The sequence below is a fragment of the Myodes glareolus genome, chromosome 25 (assembly GCF_982192425.1).
Source record: "Myodes glareolus chromosome 25, mMyoGla1.1, whole genome shotgun sequence".
Lineage (NCBI taxonomy): Eukaryota > Metazoa > Chordata > Mammalia > Rodentia > Cricetidae > Myodes > Myodes glareolus.
Genome location: NC_142050.1, coordinates 10552181 through 10579512, shown reverse-complemented (window position 1 = coordinate 10579512; position 27332 = coordinate 10552181).

The following is a 27332-nucleotide window of genomic DNA, read 5'->3' as shown; positions in this document are numbered from 1 at the left end:
CCAAATGTTACCAATGAGGTACGGAGGCAGCCAAATTCTCTTAAGCAGAATTTGTAATGGAAGTTAAACAACTGGTCAGCCCCTAAGGCAAATAGTATGGAATATGCTCTTTTCCTTTGAGGTAAGAACAAATGGTTTCCACATTTCCTGTTTGTTTCTAGCTTATTGAGCAAAGGAAGAAAACAGTCACAAGATTAGTTACAGTATAATACGTTCAACTGGATGTAATGGTTTTCTCTTCTGAGGAGACCTCACAAAGATAGGCAACTATCCTCAAGTTTAACACCTGATTAAGCCCCTGCTAATCCACCATGATTCTCCAGTTACATCCGGGTCTGCACTAACCTGACTGGGCATGTGAGGAGAATTGTCAGGATCCATCTTTCAAACCTTTAATCATTGGCGCTACAGTGTCTCCGCAGGTAGTGTTGAGTTGCATTTTCTCTGTGGAAGAGAAATTGAATTATGGAAGTTCCTGTAGTTGTTGCTGCTGTTTCTTGTTTTGTTTGTGTGTTTTTACTCTTTGGAGTCAGCTACCCAACTCCCAAATAAATACATGGAGACTTATTCTTACTTATGAATGCCTGGTCTTGCCCTGGCTTGTTTCTAGCCAGCTTTTCTAACTTAACCTGTTCCTTTTCTTCTACATTTTGCCTCTTGGATTTTTACCTTTTTTTATTCTACATATCTTTCTTCCCCTCTTACTCCATGCCTGACTGGGTGGCTGAGTGGCCTCTGGTATCTTCCTCTCCTCCTTTTCTTGCTCCTCTCCCTTTTTTGTTCTTTTTTCCAAGCCTAGATTTCTCCTTCTATTTATTCTCCCTGCTTGGCAGGCCACCTCTCCTTCTCTCCTGTCTAGCTATTGAACATTCAGCTCTTTATTAGACCAATCAGGTATGTTTTAGACAGGCAAAGTTACAGCTTCACAGAGCTAAACAAATGCAGCATATCTTTGAATAGTTAAACAAACATTCCACCACATAAACAAATGTAATACATCTTAAACTAATATTCCACAACAGTTTTCCACTATGCTTCTCTGCCAACATGGCGTCCATCCGTACCTGTTTCCACATACATCAGAGCAATGATGAATGGAAATCTCTTTATATTCCTTTCTTTCCCTTTTCTTCTTCTACAGTTTAAAATATCTGAGTCTTATCATCCTTCTATAAGCAAATCTCACAAAGTCCCTCTTATTTGGTCTTTGAAATACAGTAACAGTTAAATGGAAAGGGGAAGTCATAGCTTCAAACAGAGCAAAACAGATTTTTATTGTAGTTTTATGTGTTAAGTCATGTGAGAGTTGGCATGATTACTTAACTTCTGCAAGACTCAGTTTCTTTCCTGGAAATTGGTAATAATAATTGCTAGAATGTTAGGCATCAAGAGTAACCTCAGAGTCAAAATTACATACTCTTCTGTTCCCAACATGTTCCAACTCTATAACCTTTGTATTCGTCCTACTGACTTTTCAGAAAAATTTTCTAGCCCTTTACTCCCTCTCACCCAAGTTTCCCTCTGCACACTCTTTCTTAACAATACCCTTTCCCCTTTTATTGTTTGTCATAGTTATTTTATATTCCTTTTCATTTATATCAACATTGCCAGTCCTCACCTTTGTTCATCCTTGTTAGGAGGCTGTGTCCTAATATACATTCCCAATTTAAAAATACGAAGTCAATTGAACAGATGAATGAATATTACAAAGCAACAAATAGCTAAGAATTTATCATATAATAACTTCCAGGTGCTTTTTGATACCACCATTAATGCCCAAATATTTCCTCATACATCTTTTTTAAGAATTAATAAAGCAATATGCATCTAGAATAAATGCTAGAGGTTTTCTGTTTTCCACATTGGTCCATTTGTCCTCCCCCACACATAATATGTTGATCATGTGGTCAAACTTTCGTGTCCATGTTGTTATTTGTCATGTACAATGCAACATAGTTGACCCAGGAACACAAAAGATCCAGTCAGAATTATTTAATTCAGGAGTGTGTGTGTGTGTATGTAAAATATTCCCAATGACAAAGATGCCATTATCATAATTATGTACTTATCACCTCAGAATCTTTATATTCTTGATATGCTGAATTAGGGGCAGGAGCAGGTGGTGTAGTTTCAATGCTTAGTAGCAAACCACAAAGAAATTCAGTTTGGGGAGAAGTAAACCCTCCATGTTAGAGGCTAGACTTCGGTATTCTAAAGTATGTGAGTCTTCCCTGTGATCAGACATTCTAAACTAGTGCTATGATATTCAAGGAAGTATAATCACTGGAGATTTTAAATACATACTAGACAACTGCAGTCAAAAACCTTGACTTTTGTTTGAAAGGAACATTAACTGCTTCATGTTGACAGCCAAGTACCACACAGCCTACCTATACTGCTGTGACCCCTTGGTCAGAGTACCCTTTTTGTAAGCTTTTGTGGGGTTAGAGCAAGCTTTTTGCATGTTCTATCTCTGACTTTTGAGATTATTATTCTAAAGCCATGGGCATTTGATCACAATTTGAAATTAAATATGGAAACCATAACCAAAGCAGATTTACTTGGGGTGACTGGTTTCTGTGTTGTCCTATTCTCTGCTAGAGAAACTGATAAGTAGTTTACACTTTCTAGGAGGCAGTTTGGGGTCTCTGATCATGTAACCCTGTAGCTTAGTGTTGATACAAAGTAATCTGTGTTCTTCATGTCACTTTATAACGACTCCAGCAGGATACACAGAGGTTAAAAATTCTGAGTGTAATTCACACCCAACATCTTAAAACACCAAGAACAAAGATGAACCCTTTGTTTCCCTGAGCTAAACAGCATGACATACCATAATAATTCATGAAAGTTAGCAGATTCCTTTTCTTTAAAAATAATTTTCAGGATCTAGAGATATGGCTTGGCGGTATATAGTGCTTGCTGTTGTTGAAGAGAATTCAGCTCCCAGTACCGACATGGTGGCTAAGAACTGTCTTATACCCTCTCCTGTCCCCATGAGTTCTTGCACATTAATGGTCACAAAAACTCACAGGAACACATTTACAAACAAAAGTAAAATATAAATAAAAAGTAATTAAGACTAATAATTCCCACGTTGTCTGTGAAAAGGAAATGAGATTGTCCATTTACCCAATCAACCTATATTGCGTGTGTTTGTGTGTATCTTGATTTTTTAAATGTTAACACTTAAACAGAGACAATTACATTCAACGAAATAAAAATAAATAAGTCAAGAATAACTCCAACTTGATTCTATAGTACTCAAATGTCTTCTTTTACAAAATATAATTACTATTTTGATTTATGGCATTTCTGACTAAGTCCCACTGATTTCAATCATCTCTATATAAATTTTCACAATTGGATATGTATATATATATATGTATTACTATATTATATATATGGTGGAAAAGAATATTCTAAACAATTACTTTTTATTAATAGCAGTTACGTTTGATAACAAAACACTCTACACATTTAGCGTTACATAATGACACTGACTTGCCTGATTACATGAGTAAAGGGGACTGAAAGCTTTTAGCAGCCTCATATTTCTAAGTGTTCTTTATTGGGTTGGTGCTATTTGTAAACTATATTGTCAATTCTACCTGTTTGTGCATTTGTTGTTTGTGATAAGGCCTGAATATGTAACCCTGGTAGGCTTCGAACTTGCTATGAGGTTCAGTTGACCTGAACTTGCAGTGATCCTCCTGTGTCTGCCCTGTAGGTTCTGGCTGGGAGTACAGGACAAAACAGTCATTCTACCTTTAGATTCTTTCTCTGTTCACCTTACTTATTTAAAAAGACTTAAGAGGTTGGCATAAATTGACATGTTGAGCACTGAACAACTTTCTTTTTGTTCCCAGTTTCCGTTCATCTCTGTTTGGGTGATGTTTGGAAGAGGGGAGCTGTTGTGATGTGAAAGTGGCAACAGCGTTTTCATCAGATGGTCCATTAGTCAGCTTCCACAATGGGAAAGTCTGGACATGCTCCACACGGCTGTCATTTAGCATTCTCACCCCTGAAAAGAAAAGTTAAAGAAGGATGAAAACTTGCTATTTTTCTGTTTCAAAAATAAAACAAGGCCAGGAAAACTGTCAACGGGTCACTTTTCTCAGAAAAGCCTTGGCTGTCATCCAGAAAGTGAATTGAATTGTAAGTAGAAAACATCCTCATTGATTGCAGCAGGACAAGAGAGATCAACCGGGGACAAAACATGACAGAATGTAAAAACGAGGTAGAAAACTAACTACAAATGATCCTGCAAGATTCTGCAAGAGGCCTCTATCTGTAAACAGAGAAGTAATTTGCCATTGGATTCTACTGTGAAATGCCTAACTAATGACCACTCGTCTTACAGTATCTAATTCTGGTACCTAATCCCTGTGAGACTGGTTTCCTATTTTGGATTATAGATAAATGCCTAAGAAAATGTTATCAGCTGCAGTGGCAATAGCCAAAGGAGCTTACTCAAGATGTCTTTGTTCTCAGGAACTCGATTCACGTTTCTTTGGTGCTGTGTGGAAATCTTGATGTACCTCACACGTTCGAGTGGAAGAAGAGGATGTTGCAGAACAATAGCATCAGTTTTTGCTGGAGCTGTGTAACCTGACAAGGTAATGCCACAAATAACACTGCTGTTGCAAGCCTTTGTCCTGACCAGTAATGCAGAAAAGTCTGAAAAGGTCATCGCATAATTAAATAAGTGGTGGGGTTTCTGTGACTAAGAAGGGTTAACAACAGTCTCTGCTCTCCCTTGTCCCCATCAGCTCTTTGATCAGCTGCTCGCAGGTAGAAAGCTCGTCAGAATCATCTTCCCGTTGAGAATGTATTCACAGTTACCTTTCCTTGAGGAAGTTGCTATCCAAGATAGACAGTTTCAAGCATTCTGTTTGGGTAGATATCAACGTCTTTTAAAAGAAAAAAAAAGTGGCCAGGGATTCTAAGGGCAATTGGAAATGTAAAAGCACAATAAATTGTAACTTGAAAATAAAAAGACAATTTACAGAAGTACAAAAGAAATTTTTCCCCAAAACATGAAAAAAAATCCCTCTACCAAAATGTTTCTTTTAATTACTGGTCAAGAATGTTAAGCAAAGTACACCATAATGCTAACATTTTAGTGGAAAATTTTATAGAGCTAATGAAAAGTAATAAGAATGGTATGAACAGAAAAGCATGCATAAAAATAAGGAAATGATTAAATCTTATGATAGAACATATCATTTCATTAAAAAGTGAACAGAAAATAAATAGGGATTCAGCAAATTGGCAACAGTCCTTCAAACATTTTAATAAATACTAAGCAATAAAAATGATATTCTATGGATAAAAGGGAGGTCATGCCACTTAATGTTGGCCAACACTCCAAAATAAATTTGACATGTTCATTAGGATCACCTTAGTTCAGTCCCAGAAACAAGTAATATTATATGGACTCGGCATAGAATATTAATTCAAAGTCTGGGAGCCAATGGGGTTTATATTCTAGAGGAGAAGGGAATCGACAAGTATATTTAAATGGCCGACATTTCTTTCAAAGAAAAATGAGGCAAGGTAATAAAAAGGAGTCGTGCGGTTCTGTTTTCATTGGAAAACTCAGAAGTGCTCTCTGCAAAGTGACATTTGCACAGGAGACTGAGCAGAATGGAACTGGGGGAGGTAACAACTTAGAAGCCTATATTGTGACCTGGCAGAAATAGCAAGGATGGGGCTGGGAACGGTGTCAGGAGTAGGAGAAAGAACAGAGAGGAAAAACCAAGTTCAGAGAGATGCAGGAGGAAATTACTAAAAAGTGTTGCTTTACTGGTACCATCCTCCTAAGTTTTTCCTGAGCCTACAAGGTGCGTCACATGAAAGATTTACACACAAGTCGACAATGAAAAGCTAAAGAACTGTCTTCAGCATAGGAGAAAGGGATACACAGAGTTCTAATGACTGCCAGCAAATATAACTGACGAGTTTCTCTCATCCTCAGCAAAGAACCATAACAGTGAAATCAGTTACCAAAACACTGAATGAGGACGAATGTGTAAACTACAGAAGCAACTCCACTGCGACAAATTGTTGCTGCTAGACATTCCAGGAGCTGCCCTAGGGAAGCAGAAAGCACAGAGTCATGGCGGTCTGGTGCAGACAATAGGACACAAAAGAAAATCTAGTTTGTGTGAGGGCTAACATAATATTTTAATTTTAAATTACCATGCTTATGAGATCTATAGAACAAAACACCTCTGACCCGTAAGCCACACTTGCCCAAGGACAGATATCTTCCTGGAATGCTGGGAGCTGTTGCTCAGAGAAGGTAACAAAGCACGTGTTTTTGATTCAGTAAATAAGCTTGGTTGCTCTGCGTGAACAAGGATGTGTGCTTTGGTTACACAGAGGCAGGAAGGATGTCAAAATAGGTGCTGGCCTCTGATTGCACAAAGGCAGGAAGCACATAGTCTTATGAGTTTGGCCCCTGTCTAGTATTATTCAATGTCATGATTCATTCTGAACATGAGTCTCAGGTATGGACCTGGTTAATATCTAATAAAGACTTTATTTAATAAAATTTATTCATAGTCAGACTGGTGAAACTCTGAATGGCCCCAGACTCAAAGCAGTTTGCTTTATGGTGCTAATAACCAGAAATAATCACAAGATTCTCAGAGTTTATCGGAAATGCTTGCACTATACTCAGAATATTGCATAAACTCATTAGACTTGGCATAAAAATTTTCCAAAAATACTAAATTCCTGAACATCAAAACTACTCACTCTCTGAGTGATGGTGGCACATACCTTTAATCATAGTGCTCCGAAGGCAGAGACAAGGGAATCTGAGTTCTAGGCCAACCTGGTCTACAGAGCAAATTCCAGGAGTCAGGGCTACACAAAGAGCCTGTGTCAGGGCAAAAACAAAGCAAAGCAAAACTACATATTATGTTTTTGTTAGCTTCTGGGTAATATAGTCAATATCTGAGAACTATACATGCTTGACAGATGGCTTAGAAATCTTTGAAGAATATTGAAAACATTTCTACAAACTTTCTATATGATTTTACAAGATGCACTGATGCAGAGAATCTAGTTGTTGCCCTAGAAGTAATCAGTCTTTAAAATAAAATTTTTCCATTCTAGCACTAGCCAGGCTCTCTTTTGATGTGATTACCGTTATAAAGTAAGGTATTCGTCTTTCATTTTCTGCAATTCACATCACAAATTATAATGTAACCGTTCTAGTTTCCCTTTAGTGGTAAAAACAAAGATTAAAAAATTAAAAATAAAAACACTGTACAGAAACAACTTGGTAGGAAAGGGTTTGTTACGTGTCACACAGGTTTGAGTTCATCACCAAGGGAAGTCAGAGCAGGAAATCAAGATAGGAACCTGGAAGAAGGAATTGAAGCAGAACCGTGGAAGAGCCTGCTTAGTGCCTTGAATACTGCATACTCTCTTAGAAAAGAATGATACAGTCATTAATAGTGCAGAACAATTAATATAAAGCACCGTAGTCATAGTCCATGAGTGGCATTCTCTCTTTTTCATTACAATTCCAAAGAGTATATGTATTTACATATGCAGAGAGAGATGAGAGAGAGAGACAGAGAGAGAGAACTCTGAGGAGATACTGAAGAGGCTGCCAACGGTGAACTCAGCTTTGAAATATCCCAAAGCAAACACTTCAAAGAAAGTAGATGTTTGCCTTGGACCACTGCTTCCTTGGCACGCTATCAGCAAACAGGAAGGAATCCAAGGTTATCGCTGTGACGGAGCACATGCCATCATGAAGAGAAAGGGGCTGGGAGTGAATGAAGAGATGCTACTGAAAGCCTCAATTTGCAGCTCCTTTGAGGACTGGCGCAGTCTTGCGGTCTTCTTTCCTGCAACAACCCTTTGTTGGCAGCCCAGTGAAAGGAACACTTTTAGCGCTACTAAATGCTAAATGAATGAAAGAAAAACAGGAAACCTCATTAAATGCTGCCAACAGCTTCAACTCATTATGAATATACCCATATAGCAACCAATCATCCAATAATGGCATAATGATTGTGATAGCGTAGTTAAATATATCATACGGAAGTCGTTGTGGCTTGGCACACAACGAATATGTTGCATGGAGACATTTAGGAACATTTAGTATTCATTTTATTACTACTTTATGAAATTTGACTAAGTGAAATAAATTAACACTGGAAGAGCCTGCACAGGAGATTGAAGACTAAAGCATCTGAAATAGCCATCATCTTTGTTTTCAGTCTATAAATTATACCTCCTTTATTTGCTTTCTGCTACTGTTAATAGACTATGCTTTTCATGGTGTCCCTAACTTGCCTAGATCTATCATTGGACTCCTAGAAATGTGTTTATCACAGGCTTCTCACTTGGCTCTTCTTCCACTAAATACATCCTAATACCTTTATACCCACTGTTGAATTTAGTTGGCTTCATCAAGCAATCTTAGACCCTTTCTGCTGCCCTACCCACTATGTAGTGCTCAAAACATTTGTTTTTCCTTTTTTTCTTTTCAATTTCTCAGAAAGACATTTCACAAGGGAATTTAACACGGTAGAAAGAAGCACAAATAACACCGACTACAAACAAGAACGACTGACAATCCGTGTGCATCACATTGGCAGTTCAGCCGAGGTTACAGTGGTGACAGTGCAGTCTTATTCATTCCAGGGAGGACCAGAAGAGGACACAGATTTCAGTGACTATTCCTATATCAGTAGATAAGCATTTTACAAACATGCAGCAGGGAGGACGCTGGCAGTATCGTGTCATTAGGTGTAAAGTTTTTCAGATAAAAGAAAATTTAGGGTGGAGAATACTGACAGAAACCAGTTTCGACAAATATACCAATTACTAGGGCAGGGGCATGAGGATTAGAAAAATATGTAAGGAGAGCAAAGACATGGGTGAAAATAATAAAAGAGAACCATAGGATAGTACCAGGAGGGAGTTCCAGTGAATACTGAAAATTGCCCATACATAATTTTCCATATACTTTTATACCCCAATACAACAAGGAGGGAAGAAGGCAAAGACTGCTTTACTGTGATACAAAAGACAACTAGAACAGTTACTTGCTTCAATACTTTGAGACATCAAGCCATTAATTCATGAGAAAAGCATTCTGTTGTTCAGGCAGTGAAACCACCTTAGACCAAGCAACGTAGCCACTCCCTAGGTCAAACCTCTTAATTCAAAAGAAGGAGTAAAAGTTGGTTTGAATTCTCTGACCTTTGGTCAGAATGGAGACGATACATCTCTATGGGCCATCTTAATGTCCCAAACACCACATAACCACACCCTAGGACAGGGTGTGTAGCCACACTTGCTGTTAACAACTTGGAGTAAGCTGAAACTCTCTGACCTTCAGACAAGGCAGAAAGAGGCTCACATTTTTGGCCCTCCACATATTCCTCCCTTTTTTATTGATTTTAATAAAACCTGAGGTTCTGCTACAGGACAGATGATTGTATCTGCCTTAGGTGAACAGTTTCCCTTTTTCCAGACTTTCCTGTCTTTGCTACATGCATTCCAAATATGTCTTAGGCACCTAGGGGGCAAAGGATCTTACTTGTCTCTGACTGAGACCTCTATAAGCAAAGCATTAAGGGAGAAAGCACCTCTAGGCCCTGTGTCTCTGAGCCAACTTTTTGTCAAGAGAGCTTACCAATAACAAGATAATCATGTTCAATACACATGCTCCCATGATTACAGTAACTCATGCTCCCATGACTACAGTAACTCTTAATTAAAAGAGTGCAGGATCACCAGGAGTGAGAAATCCCTCTTGATTTGGTGTAGTTTACTTAAGTATTTACAAAATATAAAGTTTGCTTCATCTCTAAAAGTCATTACAATTGGAAGTCTCATTCACAAAGTCATGAACATCTTGAAGGCTTGAGATATCATCTGAAGCAATTAGCCTAAGAGATCTACCAACTATTTTCCAGTAATACTCTAGGTTGGCACCAGAACCCCAGCTCAGAGTTTTACTAGGTCTCTGTTGCTGAGTTTGCAATATGTGTGTTTGCTTTAAGCATCCAGTCAGGCAGTATGTTTCCAAAAAATCATGCCCATAACTAAAAGAAAAAGACTACCATTGTGTAGCTCATAGGTAATACACTCACTCCTGCCCCTCGCGAGCATGGCAGTTGGCAGGCTTGCTTCTGTTCCTTGTAAATGCATCTCCTATAGGACTGCTTTTTACCCATCTTTTCCTTTCTGAGTCCAAGAACTGCGGCCCAGATTGTCTCCTATGGTGCAAACCCTACTGACATTTGATTCACCTGCTGGCAGCTTTCCAACCCTCTCTAGACAAGCAGGGTTTGCTGAAAGGGAGACTTCAGTGTGCTGTTGCTTTTGTTTTCTAGTTGTTTCTCAACTGTTTTCAAGCAGTTGAAATGATCTTGGCAATGCTATTCAAAGGGATCTCTTCCTCTTTTCCTCCACCTCTGTCCTGTGAAACGCAGCCTCCAGTCCTTGTTGATGTCTGTTTATATTTCAGCCTGGTGTCTGGAAGAACTAAGGCTGAACGCATAATTTATGGTGTTCCTGTGTAAAACCATACAAAGTATTGGACAAAAGTCAGTGGAGAGATAAAAAATGAAGAAACAAATATTTAAGCTCAATTAAATTACAGAGTTTACAGTTTCAAAGCAGAGCAAGAGAAACTGCTCAGTAGGGAACCTGTGAAGCTCAACTTGTCTTCACATCGCCTGCTCTGGGGATGCAGCCCCTGTGTTTCTGACTAACAGGAGCAATAGACTGGGGAAATCTTAATTTCCAAAGAAACTAATTTCTTCCTCAAACTCTAAGTTCCCAGAGACACGAAGAGTTGAAAAAAAACCTATTTTGTTGAGGAAATTGTAGGAAGATAACTTAGATAAGGACCGAACTCTGTGGTGTAGCCAAGAAATTTGTTCCCAAGCAACTGAAAAACAGAGAAAGAGTATTAATAGCTCAGAAAACTCCTAGCACCAAATAGAAAAGGATCCATGGACAAACATATCAGAGAGAAATCCCTAGTCAGACTGGTAAGCCTGGGGATTTTTAAGAACAGTGGTGTCACATGTTCAAACTCAGCTGTGCTCCTAGCTTCCCCATGCAGTACTTCTGTTCCAAGCACATCTATCAGATGCAGCACCTTGTGTCAAGGATGGTCTGAGTGGGGAAGGAAGGAGTGTCTTGGGAAGGAAATGCTCGAAAGGTACAGCAAGGACAGCAGCCATCAGCACACAGTGGAGAAGCAAGATGTCGGATAGATCAGATCAGAAGTAGTTCTGACTCAGTGCCGCTTTCCTAAAACCCACCAAAGGCAAGTTTATTGAGGGCAGAAACCAACGGCCTGGCACTAGTGAGTAGTGATATCTGGCTGATGGCTGTGAATGCCAGCACTCTAACAATTGTCCTTGTCCCATAGTCTGCATTCTCCAAGCTAAACATTATTGAGGTTTGTTTGGAGAGGAGGAAAAACCTGAGCCATGATTAAAGACTCCATACGAGGTCACATATCAAATAACTGGCAATGGGGGAATCAGAGTCTGCTGGGGTTGACTCACCTCCACATCCATCAGCAAGGTCACTCTACCTTTTTGCAGACCCACCAAATATTCAGACACCCTTTATTCCTGACCTAGATACATTTGGAGCTTACTAATGGCCTGTTATATCCAGAGTAGAGCCACCATGCCACCCTGTCAAAGCAAATGGAAATTATCCCTTGTGCCTCCCTGCGATCTAATGACCAGTTTGAGAACTCTATGGGTATGGTATCCTCTTTCTTTCTGGTCCATATCGTCTCACCAGCTATTTTCCCCACCAGCAATCTTCGTTCTTACTTAGTTAACAAAAGACGAGTGCATAAAGAAAATCCTGGCCTTGCCATTTTTAAAATGAATATCCATACCTAATCTTCTTTACTCTATCAGCTCTAAAGGGATTTCACATTGAATATAGCTGATAAAGTTCAATTCAAAAGAGGCTTTTCTAGCCTTAAAAATTAATACGAATAATCCACATTCTCAGAGAAGAATTGGAAATAACAGATAAGCAAAGAAGAAAAAAAATTGAAACTATCCCAGTACCTCGAGATAAACCATATTAATGTTTTGACATGGTGAATTCTTGGCTGTAGATAATATGGCATGAGCTGATCTTTTCAAAAATTGGGCATGGGGCCAATGAGATGACTCAGTGAGTAAATGCACTTGCCACCAAACCTGATAGCTGGTGTTCAGCCCTATGGAGCCATGTGGTAGAAAGAGGAAACTGACTCTTACAAGTTGTCCTATGGTCTCCATGAATGAATGAACACACATGCGTGCGCGCACACACACGCGCACACACACAGACACACACACGCACGCACACACACTAAGTAAATAAATGTAAAAAAGAGATATGTACAGGCAACTAAGCCAAAATAAGCATCTTCATCCTAATTGCTGCTATGTGGGCTAGTACCTCAGTAGTATGCCTTAAAAGAGCTGAATTCAGTATGGTCTGAGGAGATCAATAGTAACCATGGCCTCGGAAAAGCTTCTATAAAAAAATTATGGTTTCCTTTCCATCTTTGCCCACATTTTGGGAAATCATAAAGCCTTTTGATGTCTGACTAAACTGATGAATTTCATGCACAGTGATTTTTAAAAAGAGATTAATCACCAATCACCTCCAAATTGTTCTGCTTGCTATTGGCATAGAAGTAATACAATGGGATATATTTGGAGATACAAGCATCTGTATATGGAAGCATAAATATCTGTTTTCCTCTGTATTTCAGCCTAACCTCATTACACGAATGAGTCAGTAAGGACCATTCTAACACATCTGGATTTGCAAAGCAGCTGAGTTAATTATTCTGTAGATGTACAGTTCATAGTAAATGATTCCTCATTTGGAACAGTTTTTGAAAAAGGGAAGACCACCCTTGAAGGTTGATTATTAGTGTTTAGACTCATATTTGCTAGTTCGCTATTTTATTTATTCTCTGTTAGACCTGTAGGTTCCATATTAATCATAAATAGGCAACAGTATCAATATCTAAAAGGACTCCAAGCTCAGTTTAAATATGTATTTTCAAGGACACCAATATAGATGTTTCATGCCAACATCTGATATTTATTGTAACATTCTGTCAGGTCCTCTATATCCCTTATCTGATACTAATAACTGAAAGTTATTATTATGATTATTTTATAGACCATGAACTAAGGTTCATGGAATATAAATGGTGTGTTCAAATACATGCACAACTAAACAGCAGAGTCTAGATTTAATTTTCTTTATTTGTGTTATTTTAAAATTAACCCTCTGTATAATAAGTTCTAGCAATCTATTGAATAACATGTTAATGATAGTTAGTAGTAAAGTCATAATTACTTCGGAATTGCTAAAAATAGATGTTTTTCTATAACTGTTGTACAATTTCTCATTTTAAATTATAGTCTTTGATTCAGTTTGGGTTGGTTTTTGTGTAGAGTGAAAGATATGGATATATTTTCATTATTTTGCAAATCAATATCCGGGTTTCTAGTACTATATGTTGAAAATCTGTCTTTTCTCATGTTTATTTTTTAAGCCTTTGTCAAAAGTCAGGCGCCTAAAGCTATGATGGTTTGTCGCTGGGTCCCTATTATGTTGCATTTGTCTAGATGTCTCTATTTGTCCTGGTTCCACGTTGACGTTATCATTATGGCTCTACAGTATAGATTGAGATCACATATTGTGGTACCTATGGCTATAAGCTTCCTGATTAGGATTTCTCTGCCTACCAGTGGTCCCTTGTGTTTGTATATGAATTTTAGGACTTTTTTCTAATTTGTCAGTTATTTTTGAGACTTTGTTTCCCAGTGAAAATTGCCAGATTTCACCAGCTAGTCTCTAAGTCTCCGACATTCTCCTGTCCCCACCTACACAGTGAATGTGGATTTATTTTGCCTTTGCCTATGCATAGCAGATTAACTAGGAAAGACAGGTTCAAATTCATTTCGCTTCAGTTTTTGTATTGTCTCATTTTCTTCCTACATTTATAACTGTTTCTCATTCCATTGCTACCTGCCTTTTCAAAAATGTGTTTCACTATGGCATTTGCATAATAATTTGTTTTGTTGATACTCCTTCCTCCTCTGCTCCCCCATACCCCGGGCCCCTTATACCTTTCAATTGCCTCCATCCTTTTCTTCAAAACATCTTTGTCCTCTTTCATGGTCTCCTCTCCAGTTTGAGACCTATACCCACATTCACATATAAAAACTCAAAACTAGGATTTGCTTATGAGAAAGAATACATTGTGTTTGTCTTTTTTATTGTCTCATTTAATAATGTAATTTGAAGAATTGCACATTTTTCTGCAAACTTCAAAAATCCATTTTTCTCTGTGGCTGAATAAAATCCCATTATATGTGTGTACACATTTCCTTTTCCATTCAGCTGGTGGAGATCTAGACTGATTCTATCCCCTTGTCTGTGAATAGGGCAGCAGTAATCACAGACATGCCTCTCTGGTAGAATACAGATCCTGTGAGTATATGCCCAGAGCTGGTTTACTGGGTCACATGGTAGTTCTAGTTCTAGTTCTTTCAGAAAGCACCAATCAGTTTCCACAGAACTCATACCACTTTACACTGCCACCAGCAGTGAACAAAGGTCCCTGTTTCCCTATATCCTCACCAGCATGCGATTTTTCGAAGATAACTATCCAACTTAGGTACCACCGTTAATTTATTTCCTTTCTATGGAAGTTCTAACCATCTTCTGACTTGTTCTATATATTCTGAAATATGTTTGACAGTCACCTAAGTCTGAGGTAGTGTTGTTTCCTTTATCGTGCCTACAACTCAACAGATACTTGCAGCCTGTTTACTAGTACAAAACATCTGTTCTTGGTTGTTCTTCAGATGATGCCCTGCCTCTGCTTCCTGTGTCTCTTATAGATCTAATGATTGATGTTGGAGCTCCCTGAGTTACCACACACATTTTAAAGTTTGGTACTTTCATGCTTTATTCACTACAAAGTCTTCTTTACCTCTGCACATCTCAACTTTGATGTGCATCTTACACAAACAGGAGCTTCTCATTCAGTATTATACAATGTGGCCTCAAATTTCACTGTTAACACATTTCCCAGAATGGCAGTGCTCCATACTACAGAGCTATTTCGGATAGCATGTTTCTAAGCACTAGAGGTCCAGTAAAATTGTCTGCAGTCAGACAATGTGCAGATCTTGCTCCAGTGCTCACTGGCCACTGGCCTTGGGAAAACTGACCTAATGTCTTTGAGAACCAGCTTTCCCCTGTACAAAATAAAAATTTCAGCCCCCATAGATCTGGCGTCCTATAACGATTAGGTGTGATTTTTAGCCTGCACAAACCGTAGGAGGCATGAAGCAAAAAAGGATAACCCTGGGCATCTGCAGTCAGGGTAAAGCTTTAATGATACAGGGCAGAAAGTGTGCTGGCACTCATATCTCCATCAATAAGGAGGGCTCTGTTCTCAGCTTCAGACTGAACCATAGTGTTGCTTTTTGAGTTGAAGGGTTAGAACAAAGTGTCTACACCTGTCTCATCCCTACACGCAAGCACACCCCACCCACAGAATAGGAACAAGCATACCCCACTTCAGTAAAGAACCGCCTGTGGTGTCAGCCACAGGATAGAAAATAGGTAAATCATGCTGATTGTTAGTATATTAAACGAATCGATGACTGTTAAAAAATAATGCTTCAAGGCAGTTCTTCTAGTAGAAATCATAAAAAGTCATAAGGAGACAGCAAATATAAGACCCTGGTATTTGGATAGAGAGCTTATTGTACTAAAATCATTTGTTAGAGTAGCTTTGAACAGAGGGAAGAGGTAGGGAAGGAAGGAAGGAAGGAAGGAAGGAAGGAAGGAAGGAAGGAAGGAAGGAAGGAAGGAAGGAAGCATTGATTTTGTAGCTCCTCTGTGCCATGCACTAATCAAATACTAACATGTAATGTAGGTTCCAACAAGGTTGAACCCAAAGCTTCCCACCTGCAAGATACTAGCTCGAGCAAAGAGATCAGTTCAAAGAAAAGAATACATGGTTAGTTTTCTCTTATACAATTCAGGATCCAAACTAGGAAATTATCTCTCTCACTTTTAGGCTGGGTCTTCCCAAACAATTAACAGAATCCAAACAATCCCTATGGACATGCTCACAGGCCAGTGTAATTTAGATAAATCCTCACTGGTATTCTCTCTTTCCATGTGGATCTAGATTGTATTAAGCTGATAATTAAAGCTGATTGTTACACCAAGCAAACGCTTTAGATTTTATCCTTTAGTTTGATAAGCAAGCTCTCAATAACTTTTTTGAAAAGTAAAGGGTGATAGACATCATTGAGAATATATATATCATATATAGGGGGATAGCTGAGAAGCCGAAATGAACTTTGTGAGCTTCATAACAAGGCCCTATCCCAGACATTTTTACTTTGTCAAATATCACAGGCAAAAGAAAGAGGCCTCTATTGAGCATGTTCATCCAAAACCAGCAATTTTTAACAGCAGGTTCAATAGTAGAAAAAGATCAGAACTAAAATTTCCAGAATTTTGAACAGTGTAGATGGAGTTGAGACAGGGTCTCTTTATTCCAGACCAGTTAGACGTTCACTGTGTATTCTAGGCTGCCTCAAACTCAGCAACCCTCTTACCTCAGCCTCTCATGTGCTGCTTTCTCAGACATGCATCTTGAAATGTGGACAAATGGTTCAGTACATAGCCTATAGTTAGAATGTAACGTTGTGCCTGTCCGCTATTGATGATATAGTAAAGAACCCCAACCTTTCATGGCATGAAAGCTCTAAAGTAAGCCTTTATTCCAAAGCTCATATTTCTCTTGTCACCTGGGTAATAGCTTCAAGTTGCAGGTGTGTATGTGAACTGAGAAAGCTCTGATCCATGTCTGTCTTCTCCTAGGACTAGTAAGTTCCCCAACATATACTCTGCTCATAGCAATGACAGAAGTGCCACCATAAAGGTACATTTCAAATACTCACCTATATTTTATCCAATAACAAAGGTCCAAATAAATGACATGCCAAGCCCAGCATCAATAGCAATGAGATGTTGAAAGGGGAAATGAGAATTTACTCTGCAACCAATCAGCCTATTGCTGTCTTCAATATAGTTTCTATTCATCCTTTTTCTTTCCATATTCAATCTCATATAAAAGTTATAATCTCATATTGAAAGTCTACAATCTTCTCATCTACACTAGGCAGGGGGAACTCTGTGAATGTGAGGCCAACGTGGTCTACAAAGTGAGTTCCAGGACAGCCAAGCCTACATAGAGAAACCTTGTCTTATAAAAGCATACCCCTCCCCAAGAAAGAAAGAAATCGAGGACAATCTTGAATTTCTAATTGCTGTGGAACAATCCTTTTGTACACTGTGAAGATTTGTTGCTGCGATTGCTTTAACAAAGAAGCTGTCTGGACAATAGCTGAACAGGGTAAAGTTAGGTGGGAATGTCAAATTAAGAATGCTGAGAAGGAGAAATGCAAAGTTTGGAGTTACTAGCCAGACACAGAAGGAGTAGAAGATGAATGTGTCATACTAGTACTGGCATATGGTAGAGTGTAAGGAAGAAATATGGGTTAATTTAAAATGTAAGAGCTAGGTAGTAACAAACATGAGCTACTGGCTGAGCATTTATAATTCCTGTTAAGCCCCTGTGTCATTTATTTAGGACTGGAGGCCAGGATTGGGAAAGAAACATCACCTATATTGGATCATCCTCCCTCCATGTCCTGAGTACTAGCATTACAGATATGCACCTCCATATTCTATTAAATGTCCAACTAGAGTTGGGACCCAGGACTTTGTATATGCTAAAATAGTATCCTCCTATCTGAGTAACATCCACATGCTGATAGGTAGGGGTTCTTTAATGTATTTATTAAATAGATTCTGCTTTCTATTGGTGGTTAAAGCTATCTCTGGGATCATTCTCACAAAGACTGTACTGAAAAGAGATGGACCAAAATTAAACCTAAAGTAGCAAACAGGCAATTTACGAAAGGAGAGCCACAGAGACTCAGCAATGGGAGCAGAATTAATGACTGCGTATAAGCAAGGCAGCTAGTCTTGCTGCTGTTCTCCCCAAAGCAGGAAGAGAAACTCAATAAAGATCTTCAAAAACAATTCATGGGCCAAATCCCTGCAACACAGGGAGCATTATCAGTGAACAAGAACAACCACCAGTACTTATACCTGGGACCTTGGTGTGAAGAGAGCAATTACCAGACACTCAATTAAAAAATCTGAAGGAAATGAATGTTCAAGATAAACGTCACGCAATTATCTGAAACCATACCCACTCACAGAACCACTGGGGATCAGAAAATGTATTCAGAGGCATCTGTAGACCTTCACATATCGATACCCAGAGCCACCAGCTACAACTTTAAATACAGTTGCCTAAATTATGCTTTGGATTCTGTCTCTGCCATTCTTAGCACCCAGAAGTAGCTTCAGATTTCCTCCTAAATAAGATTAAAAGTCTAATCACAGAAGCCCCACACCTCAGCCCATACAGCTATAGAATATTCCCTGGATGGAACTTTGAACCTCTCTACTCCCTGTGGCCTCATTGAGCCCTGCATTATCTCTGACCCGAATAAGGCAAGTATGCTGCTCCATCAGCTGGAATTCTTATTCCATAATTTTTCAAAGCCTCATTCCAGTGCCACATACTCCACAAAGCCTTTTCTAATTACTCTGCTCAGAATTATTATTACCTTTTCATAGTTCTTTATTCCTCATCTGGGTATAATAATGGTAATTATTCCCAAATCATGACCAGAGTCTTGATAGGTTTAAGTCTGACTCTTTGTCTGGATAGCAAACTTCAAGAGGCAGTAGAAAAGCCTTTTCTCAACCCATTCCGTACACATGGTGTCATGGTTCTAAATTCCCATGACTCAAGGTGACTACCAACTAAATTATGTATTAAATGATTCTGATTTTTTCAATATGCTGAAGCCCAATAAAATATATGTATCCATTGCCACATTAATTACACTAGTCCTTCATTTTTCCAAATGATGGATTTACAATTCATGATTTCCAGGCCCTTCGCAGCCACCTTTATAAATACTTTGAAGCCAAATTTATGTACATATAGTTGAGCGTCTGTTAGCAACTGAAGTCATGGGGACTCTAAAGAATACATCAGATGATTATGAAAATGGGAGCTATGGATATGCTCACACATAAGAAAGTAGATTCTTTGAGGATGGCTAAGGATATGTGATTCACGTTCCAGAGAAGAAAAAAAAAATCTTGCAACCACAGTTATTAAAATAATAAAATTATTAAGGAAAAATATTTGTGGCGGTTTATATGGTTGTGCCCTTGGAGCTTGGGTATATTTTGATGAAGCCAAAGATGAAGGTATTGTTCTCAGAAATCACTATCCTCACAACTGTGATGTGAAAAACAAGTTTTCTGAGGGAACTTATTTGGGGATACTAATTTTGAAGTCCTCAGGCCATCACTGCATAATAACACCTGGCTTCCAAAGATGCAAGCGACAATTATTCACTGACCAGTCAAAACTGAAAATCTGAAGGAAGGAAGACTGGGATGAACTACCTTCAGAGAGGAATTTTCTAGCAATTTTCTCATGTTGGTGCAAAGTCAAGAAAAGCCATATTGAACACATTCTGTTCTAGATATTTGAGATTGTTTGGCTTTGGTTTCATGGTGTTGGAGTTATTATTCCCCACTTGAGATTTACAGTGTGTGGTAAATCTCCCTTTGGAGTGATGGGCTCTATCTAGCCATAAATACTTGTGTGGACGTGGTTTCTGATACCTATTCAACTATGTTCTCAGAGCATAATTCATCCAACTCTATGATTATTTGAAGGTCTTAAGAGTTTGAAAAAAATCAGGCCTGTGAGATGGCTCAGTGTGTGAAGGTACTTAGTGTAATACCCAAGTGTGAAGGTACTTAGTGTAATACCCAAATGTGAAGGTACTTAGTGTAATACCCAAGTGTGAAGGTACTTAGTGTAATACCCAAATGTGAAGGTACTTAGTGTAATGCCCAAGTGTGAAGGTACTTAGTGTAATACCCAAGTGTGAAGGTACTTAGTGTAATACCCAAGTGTGAAGGTACTTAGTGTAATGCCCAAGTGTGAAGGTACTTAGTGTGATACCCAAGTGTGAAGGTACTTAGTGTGATACCCAAGTGTGAAGGTACTTAGTGTGATACCCAAGTGTGAAGGTACTTAGTGTAATACCCAAGTGTGAAGGTACTTAGTGTGATACCCAAGTGTGAAGGTACTTAGTGTAATACCCAAGGACCTGAGCTCTGAGCTCAGTCTCCGCAACCGACATGCAGAAGAGAGACCGATTCCCACAAAAGTTCCTCTGATCACTACACATACTTCATGGCAGAAACACATGCACACACTTGAACAAATAAAAATGTAAATATAAAATGTTTTAAAGGAGTGAATAAGTCATTGTCAAATAAAATCATATTGCTGACAACAGTCTCCAGAGGACAGCTTTTTAGAAGAGCACAGATAGATGCTGGTACAACCTGCCTATTGGACACCGTCTAGAAGCCTATCTCTGCTGTCTGTGCCCTCCCATTGCCTCATGGGCAGCGTAATGTCCCCATCTAGGGAACCTCTCACCGCTGAGTCTTATTTGAGAAGGTCCCATGAGGCTACAGTCCTTATCAGTCTCACGAGTTCCAATGAAAGCGCCCCAGATGAAACTGTCTACTGCAGGTGGGGAGAAGAATTGAGTGAGCCTGAACATTTATTGTCACTATTCCATTTGCTTTCTTGCCAGTTACCAAGAAACCCCTATTCTTCTTTCTTTATTTGTTATATATTTTTACATTTCTGAGAATGGGGTGGTGCTTACTTTCACTATTACATCTGAGTTAGTTAGTAAGAGGTCATCAGACTTTGGTTACTTCGAAGGAGATAGTCCTGACAGTAATGATCGTAATGAATGTGGGATAGGTGTGTGTTACTGATATAAGCATTTTTAAGTCAGTTTGTTGTGTTGACTACTATTTCAAATCGCTCTCCTTATTTTCAAGCTCTTTGTCTTATTTCTGACACTATCCTTCAGATCTTTTCTCGGGATTCATTTTATGATCCACCTCTCCCAAAGAAGCATACCAGCTACACGAGTAATCCTGCAGTTCTGTTCTTCATGCACTAAGTATTGACTTTCCGTTGTCCCACTGCTGGATCCTCAAGACTGGGCCCTAAGCATCTCCCTTCCTTAGTTGTCTCTCAAGTATTTGCTTATCTCCCATCCTGCACTCTAAAGAAAGACTGGCTATTTAAGGTTGCTTCTAGCCATCTGTTTTACACATACACGTTGTCTCCACATCCTTCTGATTAGATTTCAGGAGATCTTCTCTTCCCCCTCCCTCTCTGTGATCACCTGAGGCACTTCTGTTTGTCCCCCAGTGCTTCCTCCCTCTTCTCTCTAATTCCTGTGGTATTGTTGCAGTCCCCACACCACCCACTGCTAGTACTCTCTTTCTAAAATGTGAGCATGATTGTTTCATTTCTCCATTTAAGAGCCTTTGATTTTCCTATTTCTTCACAATTAAACTGACAGTAGAGTAGTTTGCAAAATAGAGAAATCTATTCTTGACTCAGTTCTATGTTTCCCCCTGGAACATTTTCTCTAATCACCTGCAGTTGCATTTGTTTCTGTTGATTCTTCTTTCTGATACGCTGTGACCACTCAGAGCACCCTCAAGGCCCAGTTCACATGAGAGTCACATTCTGCTGGACCCTTCAATTACGAGATGAATGTCTCCCTAGAAGTCTCCACTACACTTCTGTACAAGGTTTGCCTTGCATAGTCTGTTTTGTTTGTATCTTGCTATTAATTGAAAGTATAGCATCTGCCAAATATGAATATGTGTCATATGACCATGATTCAACATGGGTGATTTGATCAGATTTTCGGTTGGCTTTACTCAGCTAATGGGATGACAGTGGATCAAGGAATTTTTTTCTTTTTTCTTTTTTTTATTTTTTTAAATTCTATTTTTTTTTCATTCAAAAATTTACACTTCCTCCCCTCCTCCTATTCCCCTCCTGCTCCCCCACTCCTCCTCCTCCCTCCCCCTCTCTCCTTAAGAGAGGGCAGGGAAGCCTGCCCTGTGGGAAGTCCAAGGCCCTCCCCCCCTACATCCAGACCTAGGAAGCTTTGCATCCAAATAGACTAGGGTCCCAAAAAGCCAGTACATGCAAGAGAAACAAGTCCCAGTGTCTTTATCAATGACTTCTCAGTCAGCCCCCATTGTCAGCCACATTTAGAGAGTTCGGATTTGATAGCATGCTCATTCTGTCCTGGTTCAGCTGGATTTGGCGAGCTCCCATTAGAACAGGCACACTGTCTCAGTGGGTGGACCAACCCCTCGCGGTCCAGACTTCTTTGCTCATCTTCTCCATCTTTCTGCTCTTCAACTGGACCTTGGTAGCTCAGTCCAGCGCTCCAACGTGGGTCTCTGTCTCTATCTCCATCCATTGCCAGAAGAAGATTCTATGGTGATATTTGAGATAATCATCAGTGTGATAGTGGGGCAAGGCCAGTTCAGGCACCCTCTCCTCTGCTGCCCAAGAACCTATCATGGGACATCCCCGTGGACACCTGGGATCCCCTCTAGAGCCAAGTCTCTTGCCAGCCTTAAAATGGCTCCCGTGATGTAGATATCTTCTTCCCTGCTCCTTTATCTGCCCTTCCTCCATCTCCACCCTCCCACTCCCCCAAGTTCTCTCCAGTCTTTCCTTTCTCCCTTCTCTCTCCCCTTCTCCTCTTTCCCCACCCCCACACCTACCGTACCCCCATGCTCCCAACTTTTGCCAGGCAATCTTGTTTGCTTCCAATTTCCAGGAGGATCTATATATGTTTTTCTTTGGGTTCACCTTGTTATTTGGCTTCTCTAGGCTTGCAAACTATAGGCTTAATGTCCTTTGTTTATGGCTAGAGTCCACAAATGAGTAAGTACATACCATATTCATCTTTTTGGGCCTGGGTTATCCCACTCAGGATAGTGTTTTCTATTTCCATCCATTTGCATGCAAAATTCAAGATGTGATTATTTTTTGCCACTGAGTAGTACTCTAATGTGTATATATTCCACACTTTCTTTATCCATTCTTCCATTGAGGGGCATCTAGGTTGTTTCCAAATTCTGGCTATTACAAATAATGCTGCTATGAACATTGTTGAACAGATGCTTTCGTAGTATGATTGGGTCAAGGAATTTTATTTTTTTATAAATTTATTTATTTATTTATTAAAATTTTCCACCTCCTCCCTGCCTCCCTTTTCCCTCCCCACCTCCTCTTTCCTCTCTAGTCCTAAGAGCAGTCAGGGTTCCCTGTCCCGTGGGAAGTCCAAGGTCCTCCCCACTCCATCCAGGTCTATAAAGGTGAGCATCCAAACAAACCAGGCTCCCACCAAGTCAGTCCATGTGGTAGAATCAAAACCCAGTGCCTTTGTCCTTGGCTTCTCAGTCAACCTTCTTTGTCAGCCACATTCAGAGTGTCCAGTTTGATCACATGCTCCATCACTCCCAGTCCAGCTGGCCTTGGTGAGCTTCTATTAGATCAGTCCCACTGTCTCAGTGGGTGGACGCACCCCTCACGGTCCTAACTTCCTTGCTCACGATCTCCCTCCTTCTGCTCCTCATTTGGACCTTGAGAGCTAAGTCCAGTGCTCCAATGTGGGTCTCTGTCTCTATCTCCATCCATCCCCAGATGAAGGTTCTATGGTGATATGCAAGATATTCATCAGTATGGCTATGGGACAGGGCCAGTTCAGGCACCCTCTTCTCTGCTGTTCAAGGAACAATCTGGGGACCTCGCCTTGGACCTGGGAACCCCTCTAGAGTCAAGTCTCTTGCAAACCCTAAAATGGCTCCCTTAATTAAGATATTTACTTCCCTGCTCCCAAATCCACCCTTCCTCCATCCCCCCCATCCCATTCCCCTAAGCTTTCCCAAATCCTCCCCTTCTCCCTTCTCTCTACCTATCTCCCCTTACATCCACCCCTCACACCTGTGCACCCAAGTTTTGCCTGGCAATCTTGTCTACTTACAATATCCAGGAGGATAACTATATGATTTTCTTTAGGTTCACCTTCTTATTTAGCTTCTCTAGGATCACGAATTATAGGCTCAGTGTCCTTTAATTATGGCTAGAATCCACTTATGAGTGAGTACATGCCATATTCCTCTTTTTGGGTTTGGGTTACCTCACTCAGCAAAGCGTTTTCTATTTCCATCCATTTGCATGCAAAATTCAAGATGTCATTGCTTTTTACCGCTGAGTAATACTCCAATGTGTACATGTTCCACACCTTCTTTAACCATTCTTCTATTGAGGGGCATCTAGGTTGTTTCCAGGTTCTGCCTATTACAAATAGTGCTGCTATGAACATAGTTGAACAAATGCTTTTGTAGTATGATAGGGCATCTCTCGGGTTAAGGAATTTTAAAGCAGCCTTTATGAACAAATGTTTATCCCAAAGACTTGAAGTTGTCAAGCATCCTCAGAATAGGGAGAAAATTACACACATTAGACAATTTCTGTTCTCTGAATTTACATTCTGACAAAGGAAATGCTGGGATAAAGACATCTAGAAAAATAGAGACATGATATGAAAAATAGCCACAAGATACAGGGAAAATGGAGGGAAAGAAGAGTCCTAGAAAATGCAGGGAGGCCCTTTCCCACGCCCTGGTAAGATCAGAGAGTTAAATCACATAAGTGCTCTCACCAGGGCAGTCAAACAACAAAGGCTCTGGGTCAGGAATGAGCTCCCCATGCTTACAGACCAGCTAACGTGCTGTACAGCTGAATAAGGTGAGAGGAGAGAGAGCGGTAGAGAGCAAAGCCTCAACTAAATGCTAGACAGGCATAGGAAAGGGCCCTGGTGAACTGACATTGTTCCCTATATCTTCATGAATCAGAGACTTGGGGGTAGGAAAACCAGGACCATCATGTGTCCCAATCAGGCAGAGCGTCTATGAGCCATTGGAGACGTAATGTACCTTTACACCTGCCATTCTAGGCCTTTCCATAGACAAACCATAGAGCATCCCCAGCAGCAGGTAAGTACCTCTGGCACAAAGGGTATAGGAATTGACAAGAGGCTATACCCACCTTGACCATACCTTGTCATTTGACCATACCTTGTCAGCATATTTTCTTCTGTTTTTGGAGTGGAGGATGGCCACAAACGTTATAAAGTGTATGTCAGGTGGGTGGCTTATTTAGAGAAGGTTTCTTCATTTCACCAGTATTCACAGAGGAGCAGCATTGGCAAACACAGACTGCACAATGTATCATGTCAGGAAAAGAAGAAACAGTGTTCCATTCCTGTCATTTGTTCTTACAAAGAGCCTTTCAAGGCAGAGTTTTCAACCTAGGTCACACCCTTTTTGGAAAACCTCTATATCCAAAAATATTTACATTGTAATTCATAAAAGTAGCAAAAGTACATTTATGAAGTGTCAATGAAAATAATTTTGTGGTTTGAGGTCACTTCAACATGAGGAACAGTATTAAAGATTTGCAGCTTTAGAAAGGTTAGGGACCACTGCTCCAAGGCGCCATAGCTGTACATTAAAGGTTGCAGTGGCAGCTATTAGCAAAGATAGAGGTCAGCTCTTGTCCTTTAACAGATAGTGTGCCACTGCTATTACTCTCCCAAGTAAGTTGAGAATTATTTGAATAGTAGGTGTCTTTAGAAATGGCCTCATTTAAGAGCTTTCACCCATCGCTGTTCAAACACGCATTTTCTAATTTCTCCCTAAGCCTCACACAACTCTGTTCTAGATGAAAGATACAGAACAGGGAGAGCTATTTGGGTGACATCTCTAATGGGGCCCAGCACTGAAGTTAACTGAAAATGGACACTAACAGACATTCTCCTGAGATGAAACACTCTCTTTCGTCACAGCTGCCTTCCTCTTGTCATCTGCATCTGTGAGAGTGGCTAACCCCGGTGACAGACAACAAGTAAATGTGAGATCTAACAGATTTGTTCTTGAACAACTGGTCTTACATAACGAAATTGCAGCAAGCTGTCAGTTCTTAGGTCCCCAGCCTCTAGACCTATGCTCGTCTCTCAAGCTGCCTTTCCTGCTGATCCTGATCTTCTACATCAGAGAGTGAATTGATAGCCCGCTATTTGACTTGATGTTCCCCAAAGACCCCAAAAATTCTTGTCTCAAATTCATGTCTATTCCTCACTTGCTGTCTTAGTTTGTGTTTTATTGCTATGAAGAGACAGCAGGAAACATTTAATTGGGACGGCTCGCTTGCAGTTCAGAGGTTCGATTCATTATCATCATGGTGAGGAGCATGACGTCATGCAGAAAGCCATGGTGCTGAATACATCTTGCTCAGAAGACAACAGGAAGTTGACTGTGGCACTTGGTATGGCTTGGGCATATATGAGACCTCAGAGCCCACCTCCACAGTTACATATTTCCTCCAACAATGCCATACCTACTTTAACAAAGCCATACCTCCTAATAGTACCACACATTATGTGCTTATATCTCCTAATAGTACCACACACTATGTGCTTATGTGTACCAGCTATTTTCAGATTACCACACTTCTCAGCACAGAGCTGACAATGTCTATTGGGAAACACAGCAGGTGCTTCCACAATCCAGCAAAGGATAAACAAAGTGGGGTGGTTCCTGCCTATGAACCCAGTCTTTGGGGGACTAATGTAGGAGCATTGCCTTGAATTTAAGACTAGCCTGTATTACATAGTAAGTGCTGGGTCGGTCTGAGCTATGGTAAGCAAAAGAAAGAGAAAGAAAAGTTAAAAAAAAGTCTCTAAAAGAAAAGAAAATTAAAAGGGAAAAGAAAACAAATTAAAAACTGATGGCAAGTCTTTAGCATAGAAATCATGCCTACCAACCAGGCTTGGCAGCATGCTTCCGTAGGTCCAGCTCCTTCAGATACTGAGGCATAGAGGTCAGCTGAGCCCAACAGAAAAAGACACTAACATTTTAAAAATTAATCAAACGAATAAACAAAATAATGGCAACATTTGCTTGCCATGTGAATGCACCTGCACCTATAAGTCTAAAATCCTTGAAGTGCCTCATCCTTGGGCACCGGCCCCTCCCTCATGCCCCCCTTCCCTAGAGCAACATTTGTTTGCCTCAGTGCTCATACTGTGATGAAGGAATCTTGAGCTTCACCCCACCTGGGAGGTGTCTAAACAGTTATGTGACTTTAATATCAGCCTAATTATCCCAGAAAACTCACAGAATTATAAGTCATA